This window comes from Mandrillus leucophaeus, unplaced genomic scaffold (assembly GCF_000951045.1).
Source record: "Mandrillus leucophaeus isolate KB7577 unplaced genomic scaffold, Mleu.le_1.0 Scaffold384, whole genome shotgun sequence".
Lineage (NCBI taxonomy): Eukaryota > Metazoa > Chordata > Mammalia > Primates > Cercopithecidae > Mandrillus > Mandrillus leucophaeus.
The window spans coordinates 939,543-949,602 of record NW_012104076.1 but is presented as its reverse complement, the minus strand read 5'-3'; the positions used below and the strand labels follow the sequence as shown (position 1 = coordinate 949,602).

At 38.3% G+C, this 10,060-nt stretch overlaps 1 pseudogene; it reads right to left on the bottom strand.

Moving 5' to 3' along the window:
• Positions 1-9,554, bottom strand: part of LOC105547312 — a 16,049-nt pseudogene extending 6,495 nt beyond the window's left edge.
• Positions 9,555-10,060: the final 506 nt, after the last annotated feature.

Genomic DNA, 10,060 nt, shown 5'->3' with positions numbered 1-10,060 from the left:
TGCAAGGACAGAAAACCAAACACTGCATGTTCTCACTCATAGGTGGGAATTGAACAATGAGATCACTTGGACACAGGGCAGAGAACATCACACACTGGGGCCTCTCGGGCAGTGGGGGGCTGGGGGAGGGATAGCATCAGGAGAAATACCTAATGTAAATGATGAGTTGATGGGTGCAGCAAACCAGCATGGCACATGTATACTTATGTATCAAACCTGCACATTCTGTACATGTGCCCTAGAACTTAAAGTATAATAATAAAAATAAACTGTCACAGAAACCCAAGCCACCAAAATCTGACTTCTGATTACAGCACACAGTTACACTAAATCTTACCTTCAATTATTACCAGCTGTATGTCTAGAGGATATGTTTATATCAATCATAAAATGCAAATTTGATGTCAGTCCTATGTGAATCAATCTTTACAGTCTTCCTCAACACTGTGGCATGGCATATATCCATTCAAGTACCCTGTGCCATGTATTTCCACACTTTCACACACATACTGCTGCCTTACTTAAAACATCCTTCTTCCCATTCTTTCTAGTAAGTTCTTAGGCATCCATCAAAGCCCACATAAAATATCCTCTTTTACCTCCGCCACTATTGAAGGTGCTTGGTAGCTGCCTTCCCATACGTATGACATTATTATGAACTATCTCTAAGTTTTTGTCTCTGCCTAAACCTACTCTAACACTTTGCTGTGTGATGCTTAAAGATAAGGTGCAATGTGCAACTGAAGCCATAACCATGAACATGAACAGTTTGTGCTGTTACTTTAAATCCATTAGAATTCCTTGAATGCAAAAGAATTTGTACCCATGCATGTTATATGGCATCATGCAATGGCCCTTTGGAAATAGTGGTTCACTAAATTACAGATGTAAATGTTGAAACTTATATATCAAATTCACTCCATTACATAACATTAGGAAAAAAAGCTATCAAGCTCACGCTGGTATTACAAGTTTCTCAATTTATTTTTGTTCGAAACCTTGAATTTTATCACTGGCAAAAAATAGTTGTTTTCTTTGGTTCATTTGAAAATATTTCTGCCAGTATCTAGACTCGAATAACCAGACTTTGTCAGTGAGTCACTCTTTCTAAAAGTGGGAAAAAGTTCATCTCAAAACTCAATCATACAAGTGCTTTTTTTTCCCCTTAGACAAACCACAGTACTTCAGTATGAGAAATGCTGTCTATGTATTTCCTATTTCATCACAGAATGTTGAAGAGATATACTCAATGGTAGACAGCTAACACATGTATACTCCATCACTGATGTTTTTTTCCAGGGACAGGGTCTTGCTATGTTACTCAGGATAAACTTGAACTCCTGGGCTCAAGCAATGCTCCCACCTCAACATTCCGAGTAGCTACCATGTCTGGCTCCATCACAAACATTCTTAAATACATTTGCATGTTACTGCTGTGAATAATGCAATGATTGCTGCTACTCTTGTGGCACTATCTTGATTCCTGCCAAGGAGACAACAGTATTATCTACCATTACCTTTGTGCCATTGGTGAAAAAATAATATTTTGTTATCACAAATAGTTTTGACCCTAAAAGTCCCTGACCCAAGGTCAAAACTATTTACCCTAGTTATTTTAGGAAACAAAATAAGGCAGAAGGAAAAAAAAAGTCATTCCTAACTTTGTTGTTCAAAGATATTTAAAAACTGAATATGTTTATTTCCGTATGCATTAGACAGTATGAAATGGAATCATTCTACACTGTTGTTATTTGCTCACTTCATAACAAATTCAACAAATCAATACCAAGGTATGATAGTATATGGATAGTTAATATTTACCTAATCGTCTCTATTGCTGGATATGTTGTTGCCAGTTTTTCATTTGATAAACAATCTGTAATAAACACACATATTTCTGTACCTGTCCAAAATCCCTTTGATGAATATCTGTAAGTGGAATTGCTAACTTAAGGGTATAAATGTGTACTTCATAGGGTGCCTGGCAATGTCATCTGTCAAGAAATCTTAGAATACGGTGGTTTAAACATTTTCCAAACTGCTTTCTACAAAGGTTTTACCAATTAACACATCAGTAAGGGTTCTTATACCCTAATCATCATTGGTTAGTACTATTCTTTAACCTTTAAAAATCTTTGCTGGCTTAATTTTCATTTCTTTAGTTACTATTAAATCTTGCAGAGACAATTCTTTCTCTGGGCATAAAAATTTGTTGATCAAAGGTCTGCCTTGAAAGACCTTACTCCATCTGCCATAAAAATAGATTTTAAAATATATAAAGAAATTAAGTGTTCTGATTAGCTGATTTAAGGAGGTGGTACCCAAAAAACTAAAACCGTTATACTTGAAATGTACTAAAATAGTTATATCTCAAGTAATTTTTTTACTCCTGTGTTGGAGACAAATTATTGAAGGCAGTTCCTCAAGTAGTCACTTGCTGATCTCCACCTAAATTATAAATATTATTACCCATGTATTTTTTTTTCTTTGGGTTCTCGAATTAGCTTTAAAAAAGATACCAGAAGAGTCTAGGGTTATGTTAGACGACCACTATTACCTTTCTTTTTAAAAAAGATTTCTATTAAGACAAACATGACTAGTAATACAAATGAAAAGTTAGGTTTTTTTTTTTTTTTAAAGATAGTCTCACTATGTTGGCCAGCCTGAAAAAATTAGGTGTTTTTAGGTGCCAAAGTATTGTAGAATGAATATTTATGGAGCATGTACTATGGGGCAGATACTGTGCACAACACAAAGCCTCTGCCCTCATGGAGCTTACATGCTAGTGCAAGAGACAGACAGTAAGCAACAGTTTCTAATAAAGATGGCACCAATTTAAATTGAACAGTAAATCCAAAGAGTTTAACAGAACTTATCAATTACAAATACCAAGCCAGGTTTTATAGGAAACTGAGAGGTATTAGAAAACAAAGAACATTTTTGGACATCTACAATGTAGTTGCCCCGTAGATACACCAGTATGTATGTAGCACAGTCTAGTGGTTGTATTAGGTTGATTTAGTTTGAATTTGCTTTACTGCAAATTTATATTATCAAATCACAGGGAACAAAAGCCCTTTAAAGAGATAGTACTAAAAGAGATCAAATGAAACAATCTACTTGTATTTGAAGTGATAAAGTTTGCTTTCTTCATTACAATGCAAACTACACAGCTGCTGACAATGAAATTGTTTCAAGTCACGTCTGTGGCTGACATAGCATAGACTGGATCACTCAGCTCTATTCCAATCCCTTCCTCATGAAAGTTTGCTGCATTTCCCATACTACTCTTCAGCCCAGGCTCCACACGGGACCTAGCTTCTTTCAAACAGCTGCAATAGTTTGAAGTCTCAGAGGCAGAAGAGATAACAGGTGGAGGCTGTGCTTCCACGGTCTCCATCAGTGAGCACAGCTGTAGAGGCATCTGATAGTTCTGCAGCAGCTGTAGCTGAGATCCCAGCACCTGGTGCTTAGCTCTATGGGGGCTGAGAGGCAACGGGTAAGGCATCCATTTACCTGGTACAGGTTATACCCAAGATAATATGGTCCTAGAGCCACCCATTGTGGCAGCGGTTCTTGATTTCCCAGCTTCCTGATGGTGGTGGTGGCAGAGACATAAAATCCACTGTGAGCCACACAACTGTCATTCCTGGAAGCTCAGCCTGTCCCCTCAGCCATTCCAAGGATTTTATGAGCATCTCTTTTTACTTCTAAACCTTTCTGTTTGAACTATACACAAGTAATGAACTCTTAACAAGTGTTTAAAAGTAGATGTCTAAAAAATCTTTTGATTTTGCCATGGAACATCTGAGGTCGAGTATTAAGCAAAATAGTTACATAAAACGTGTATTTTTTGGTGAAGAGTGACAAAATAACAGTATAGATAAGACTTCCTTCAAAAGTCATGGAAATTATCTTTAGAGATCTACAGTTATAGGCTTGCCTCAAACCTGCTTTGTTTTGTTTTTTGGAGATGGAGTCTCACTCTGTCGCTCAGGCTGGAGTGCAGTGGCACAATCTTGGCTCACTGCAACCTCCACCTCCTGTGTTCAAGCGATTCTCCTACCTCAGCCTCCTGAGTAGCTGGGATTACAGGCGTGTGCCACCATGCCCCTGGTTAATTTTTTATTTTTAGTAGAGATGGGGTTTCTCCATGTTGGCCAGGCTGGGCTCGAAGTCCAGACCTTAGCAATGCGCCCACCTTGGTCTCCCAAAGTGCTGGAATTACAGGTGTGAGTCACTGTGCCCAGCCCTGCAAACCCGCTTTGTAATGGACTAATATAGTATAAAAATTGTAAACTTACATAAACATCAGAGAATTTGAGATAAAATATTCTTACTTGACTGTTGCAAATACATTATCTCCATTTGGAACAATTATACAATTTTTCTTTGCTTCATTTATACCAACATATACAAGAAGTTCATCAGGAGAATCCCTGTTTAAGCAAAAGACATTAAAAATTTAGCTGCCCATAATTTATATTATCAGTGGGATTTTAGGTCTACAGACAATTTACCCCTATTTTTTTCCCTCTTTTTAAAGGCCTCTTTTATAAGGGCATTTTTAAAAATTGAAACAAATTTATCGTTTTGAGCTCCAAGTTTCTTAGGAACATCTATGATAAATCTTGACTACATTAAACCTTTCTGTTTGAATTATACACAAGTAATGAACTCTTAACAAGTGTTTAAAATCAGATGTATCATTTATATGATAAATACTTGGCTACAGTATAATTCAATTCCTAGCACCATGTGCATTCTACTGTACTACAGTACTTCTTCCTGGACACATTTCTTCTATTACCTTACATTTAATCTTCACTTTAAAGGATAGCATCTCTACTGGTACAAGCAGACAAGTGGAGTTTCTCTATTTCTTAACCTTCTAGGTATCTTGTATGCATTCATTTAATTCTCATAATATTCCTATCACATATGTACAATTATCCCTATTGTTACAAGACAGGAAACTGAGTCACAGAAAGTCACAGTCACTAATGATACAGGATCACACAGATAATAAACAAGAGGACCAGTGTGACTCCAGAGATCACTCTTAGTTCCTAGTTGCCACTCTGGCACCAGGAAGCACATAGCTTATTAAGCACAAGTCACAACAGCTGCTCTAAATTATCTTGGGCCAAAAGAGTTCTTCTGAACCCAAAAGAGAAAAAAAAGTTTACAAGGAAAGGAAGAACCAGTGAGATTAAACCTAAAGAGTTTACCCATCCTAGGGAAGGTTAAAATGGTAACAGCAAGAACAACAGATGGCTCATATATCCACCAATAGGGGAAAATGTGCCTTTCACCTTGGGTGAGGCTAATGAATAACTATTTATCCTCATTAGCAGGACAGCAGCTATATTTTAGAGGCAAAGAAAAGATCCTTTACCTGAAATACCCAATGTGGTACTGAGTTTATCTCCAATAATAATGGTTTGGAACTCAGGAGGATCATAGTAAAACCTCCAATGAAGGTTAAAACTCGGGCCTGTTGATTTTTTCTTCATTTTATGTTTTCCAGCAAGGATATCATAAGGACGAACTAACTGAAGTCAAAGGCTTACAGAAAGTGGATCTATAAAGCAAATAAATTTAGACAATACTTTCTGCAGACAGATAGGAAATAGTGCTTTTAGTGAGTAAACTATTTCTAAGCAATTGTCTTAAAAAAGTTTCTAAAGTAAAAGAAAATCTTGAGTTATGTGTGAAGATGTCAGTTACAAACATTCAATGGAAAAGAAGTCAGAGTAACAGAAAAGTGGCATTTACATTTAGGATTTCCTCTGAAATTTACCACTGTATTAACTTAACATCTCAAACAATCCTGTTGTTTCTTATTTTAGCCAAAGCAAGACTGGTTTGTATTCCTACAGGCCCATTACCACACTGCAATTAGCCTCAACTACTTGTAGTACACACAGATTAAGGGAGAGAAAGATAGCAAAAAAGTGTGGATTAAGAATAGTGAAAAACAGGCCAGGCACGGTGGCTCATACCTGTAATCCCAGCACTTTGGGAGCGTGAGGCAGGCTGATCACCTGAGGTCAGGAGTTTCAGACCAGCCTGGTCAACATGGCAAAACCCCATCTCTACTAAAAATACAAAAATTAGCCAAGTGTGGTGGCTTATGCCTGTAATCCCAGCTACTTGGGAGGCTGAGGTACAAGATTCATTTTAACCCAGGAGGCAGAAGTTGCAGTGAAATGAGATCATGCCATTGCACTCCAGCCTGGGTGACAGGGCGAGGCTTTGTCTCAAAAAAAAAAAAAAAAGTAAAAAACATTTCTTATCCCTCTTTCCTCTGCCTCAGCTAGCACACCAGATTCCCTTGACTCTTTGACAATCTATTTGGCCAACCCTAACCCTAGATGATTCCATCTCCCTTCTCTATTCACAGATCACAGTCAGTACTACTAAACCACAAAGACATGAAGTCTGTGCAATGTACAATGTATAACTTCAAATGGGTCCTTGCTGCTTATAAGAGGGAGGGGAGAACACCAGGCAGGACCCTTTATAAGGAGGCAAGGATGAAGAAAGCAAAAAAATTCCTGTAAGAGGTAATAACGTGAATAGAAGCATGGAGATAATTGGACAGGAAAAATTGTTCAGCCCAAGTGGAGCTTAGGAGAGCATATACTAATTTTTAAAGCAACAAGAAAACTAAAACCATCCATCTCATTAGTCAAAGATAACACAGTTAATAGTCTAGTATACAGTAACAAATTTCCATACTCTCCACGCCCATGAACAGATACAAATATGTAACAAACTGAGATGGATTGTTTTGTAATCTGCTTTTGTCCTCCATCCTGACCCACTTAAATTTTCCGAATATTTTGCATGCTATTCAATGTTATTTTACATGATTTTTAATAGGGCATGATACTGCATTATAAAGAGGTAACCATCTATTCTTTTACTGATGGACATTTACTATTTCTTTTTTCTGTTCTAAAAATGTTTCCGTGAACATCTTTGCCAATGTTTGTACACAGACATGACTTTTCAAAGAAACTGCTACACAAGTTCTGATCTATTGGCAAAATTCAGAATATGTATAAATATACATTTCCACCAATAATGTACGACAGTGCTTACTAGTTAAAAAATTAAAACAGTGCAAAAGGTATATAGTGCAAAGTAATGATCATAGCCCATTAAGAGTTTCTTTCTCCTTTCAGAGACAAAGTAAGCACATAGAAAAGTATATAGGGATATGTGTATACTCCCCCTCCCCCTTTAAAAAAGTACTAATGGTAGCATACTCTATACACTGTTCTTTTTCACTTAACATATTTCAGGCATGATAGTTTATTATTTCCTAAAAATCTGCCTCATTCTTTTAAAACAATTAAGATCTACTGAATATATGTATTATTGGTAGGCATTTAAGCCATTTCCCATTTTTTTGTTTAAATATCCTCAAACATAATTCTTAGTTTATCTAATCCATAAGACAAGTTCTTGGAAGCAGAACTGTTAAATCATATTCAAAGTCCTGCAACATATGAAAGTGCTTACTTTCCTTCACATTCCCCCAGAACGTGATGAAATTATTTACCTTTGCCAATAAAATAGGTGACAGTGGCATTATTATAGCATTAATCTATATTTCTTACTATATTTTCTCTTACTAGAAACATCTTGGAAAATATTCCTTTTCTATGAGCTGTTAATATTCTTGGTTAGGTTTTTTAAAAAAATTATTTTATATATATATATATTTTTTGAGACAGGGTCTAGCTCTGTTGCCTGGTCTGGAGTGCAGTGGCACAATCTCGGCTCACTGCAGCCTTCACCTCCCAGGTTCAAGTGATGATTGTGCCTCACCCTCCCGAGTAGCTGGGACTACAGGCATGCGCCACCACACCCAGCTAAATTTTGTATGTTTAGTAGAGACAGGGTTTCACCGTGTTGCCCAGGCTGGTCTCGAACTCCTGACTTCAAGTGATCTGCCTGCCTTAGCCTCCTAAAGTGTTGGGATTACAGGTGTGAGCCACCATGCCTGGCCAATTATATTTTTTAGAGACAGGGTCTTGCTCTGTCACTGAGGCTGGTGTGATCATAGCTCATTGCAACTTCGAACTACTAGGCTCAATGAAGGATCCCCCCACCTCAGTCTCCCAAGTAGCTAGGACTATAGGCACATGCAACCATGCCTAGTTTTTTATTTTATTTTATTTATTTTTATTTTTTTTGTAGAGAAGAGGTATTGCTGTGTTGACCAGGTTGGTCTCAAACTTCTGGTCTCAGGCAATCCTCCTGCCTCAACTGGGATTACAGAGTGTGAGCCACCACACCCATCCCATTTTCCTATTACATTACTTTTTCCATTTATACAAGAATGATTCTGGAGCAACTCACCAGCTGGTTTTTCAGAATCAAGTTCTTCACAGAACTTCCAGAAGTGAAAGAAATCTTCAGGTAAAGAGAGCTTATAATGATTTTCTACTTCTTTTCGAAGGTCATTGGAGACATCAGCTTCACAGAATTTACTTTTCTTTACATCCAACTGTTTTTTCACACTGAAAATTGGCACACAAAACTTCCGTTCTCCAAATTGTCTTTAGTAATTGCAGTAACTCTCCTGGCACCACAGCAGATTCTCAACCACTTCATTATGTTGCTTCTCCAACTGCAAATATAGAACAGTAGGAACATATGAAGTCCTGAGCTATCCTATCTTCCGTTTTTATAACTGTCTTTGGTCAGACTTTCAAAGACTGGCTCCAACTGAAGATGTCAGAAAAGGCTTAATCTGCCTTGCTAAAAGGCAGTTTTGCTTAAAGGTTAGGTTGCCTGGGTCGACTCCTGACCCTACGTATTTCCAGCTGATTTCCAACCTTAGGCAAGTTACTTAAACTCTCTGTGCCTTGTTTTCTCATCTGCAAAAAGGGCATACAGTATCTCTATCATAGGATTATTACAAGGAATAAGTTATTATATGTAAAAATACACAGAACAGTCCTGGCACATAATATGCAAATGCTAGCCATTATGGTTATAGTCTCTATAGACTTGCCTTCATTTGTGGTATTGTATTTCTAGTTAAGCACCTCAGGTCACCAAAGTAGCTCTTCACTAAACCTTCAGAGAGAAGTTTTTCAGCTCTGCCTTAACTCACACACTAGTTCAGCATCTCCATATCCCTAACAACTAGAATTTAGGAGAGCTGTCCCCTTCAGAGGCTGCATTTCTCCTTTACCCTGGTATTCCTAGAATGCATGACCCAATATGAGGAATGCCTATACACATGGCCCTTTACTAGTTCATTAAGCCCTCCAAGAATGTCTCACTGTGTCCGATTTATAACATTGCCAGACTAAGTTTTCTAAAACTTTAGTTACCACAATGGCAGTTCTCTCCTGATTCCCCTTATTGCTACTGTAGTGGTTACATAACTTCCGAAATCGTAGTAAAGTATGAGATAATGCACATACTTTTTCCCCTTCCCCTCACATAGTGTTTTTATGATGAGGTCCCTCTTGCTTTCTCATTTCCCTGGCTCCGACCAAGCCGAACGCTCCGCTATGCTCAAACATCTCCTACACTTTTACATCTCAGACTCTTACTTCTCTGCCTTCAAAACCCATTTTCAAAGAGTTGTCTTAAAAGTCTTCTTTAACACCACCTGGGACTTGTTAAATCCTCCTTCAGTGTTTCCACGGCACTTTCTACACACCAGCGTTATAATCCCAAACAAAAAAGTCACAGTAGAATGCATATTCGCTTGTGCTCCTCCTCCCCAGGTCGGAGACTCTACACTGAGCAGGGACAGGCGGGTTGACCCCAAATCCGCAGCGCCCTGCACAATGTCTGGTATGTAATCGGTTCCCAATCTATCTGGCTGGGCGAATGAATGAAACGTGGGTTGGCTTAATCAGTTTCCCCAGGAAATGCGCCAAGAGGAGCTGGGCAGAATATGCAGAGGCGCTACTTTCCTGGTCCAACCCCCTACAGAGCGCTAAACAGCAACCCTGGGCAGGGTCCCCGCAGCAAACCGCGGCCCCCGGACACACAGCAAGCTTAACAGTCACTGCATGAATGA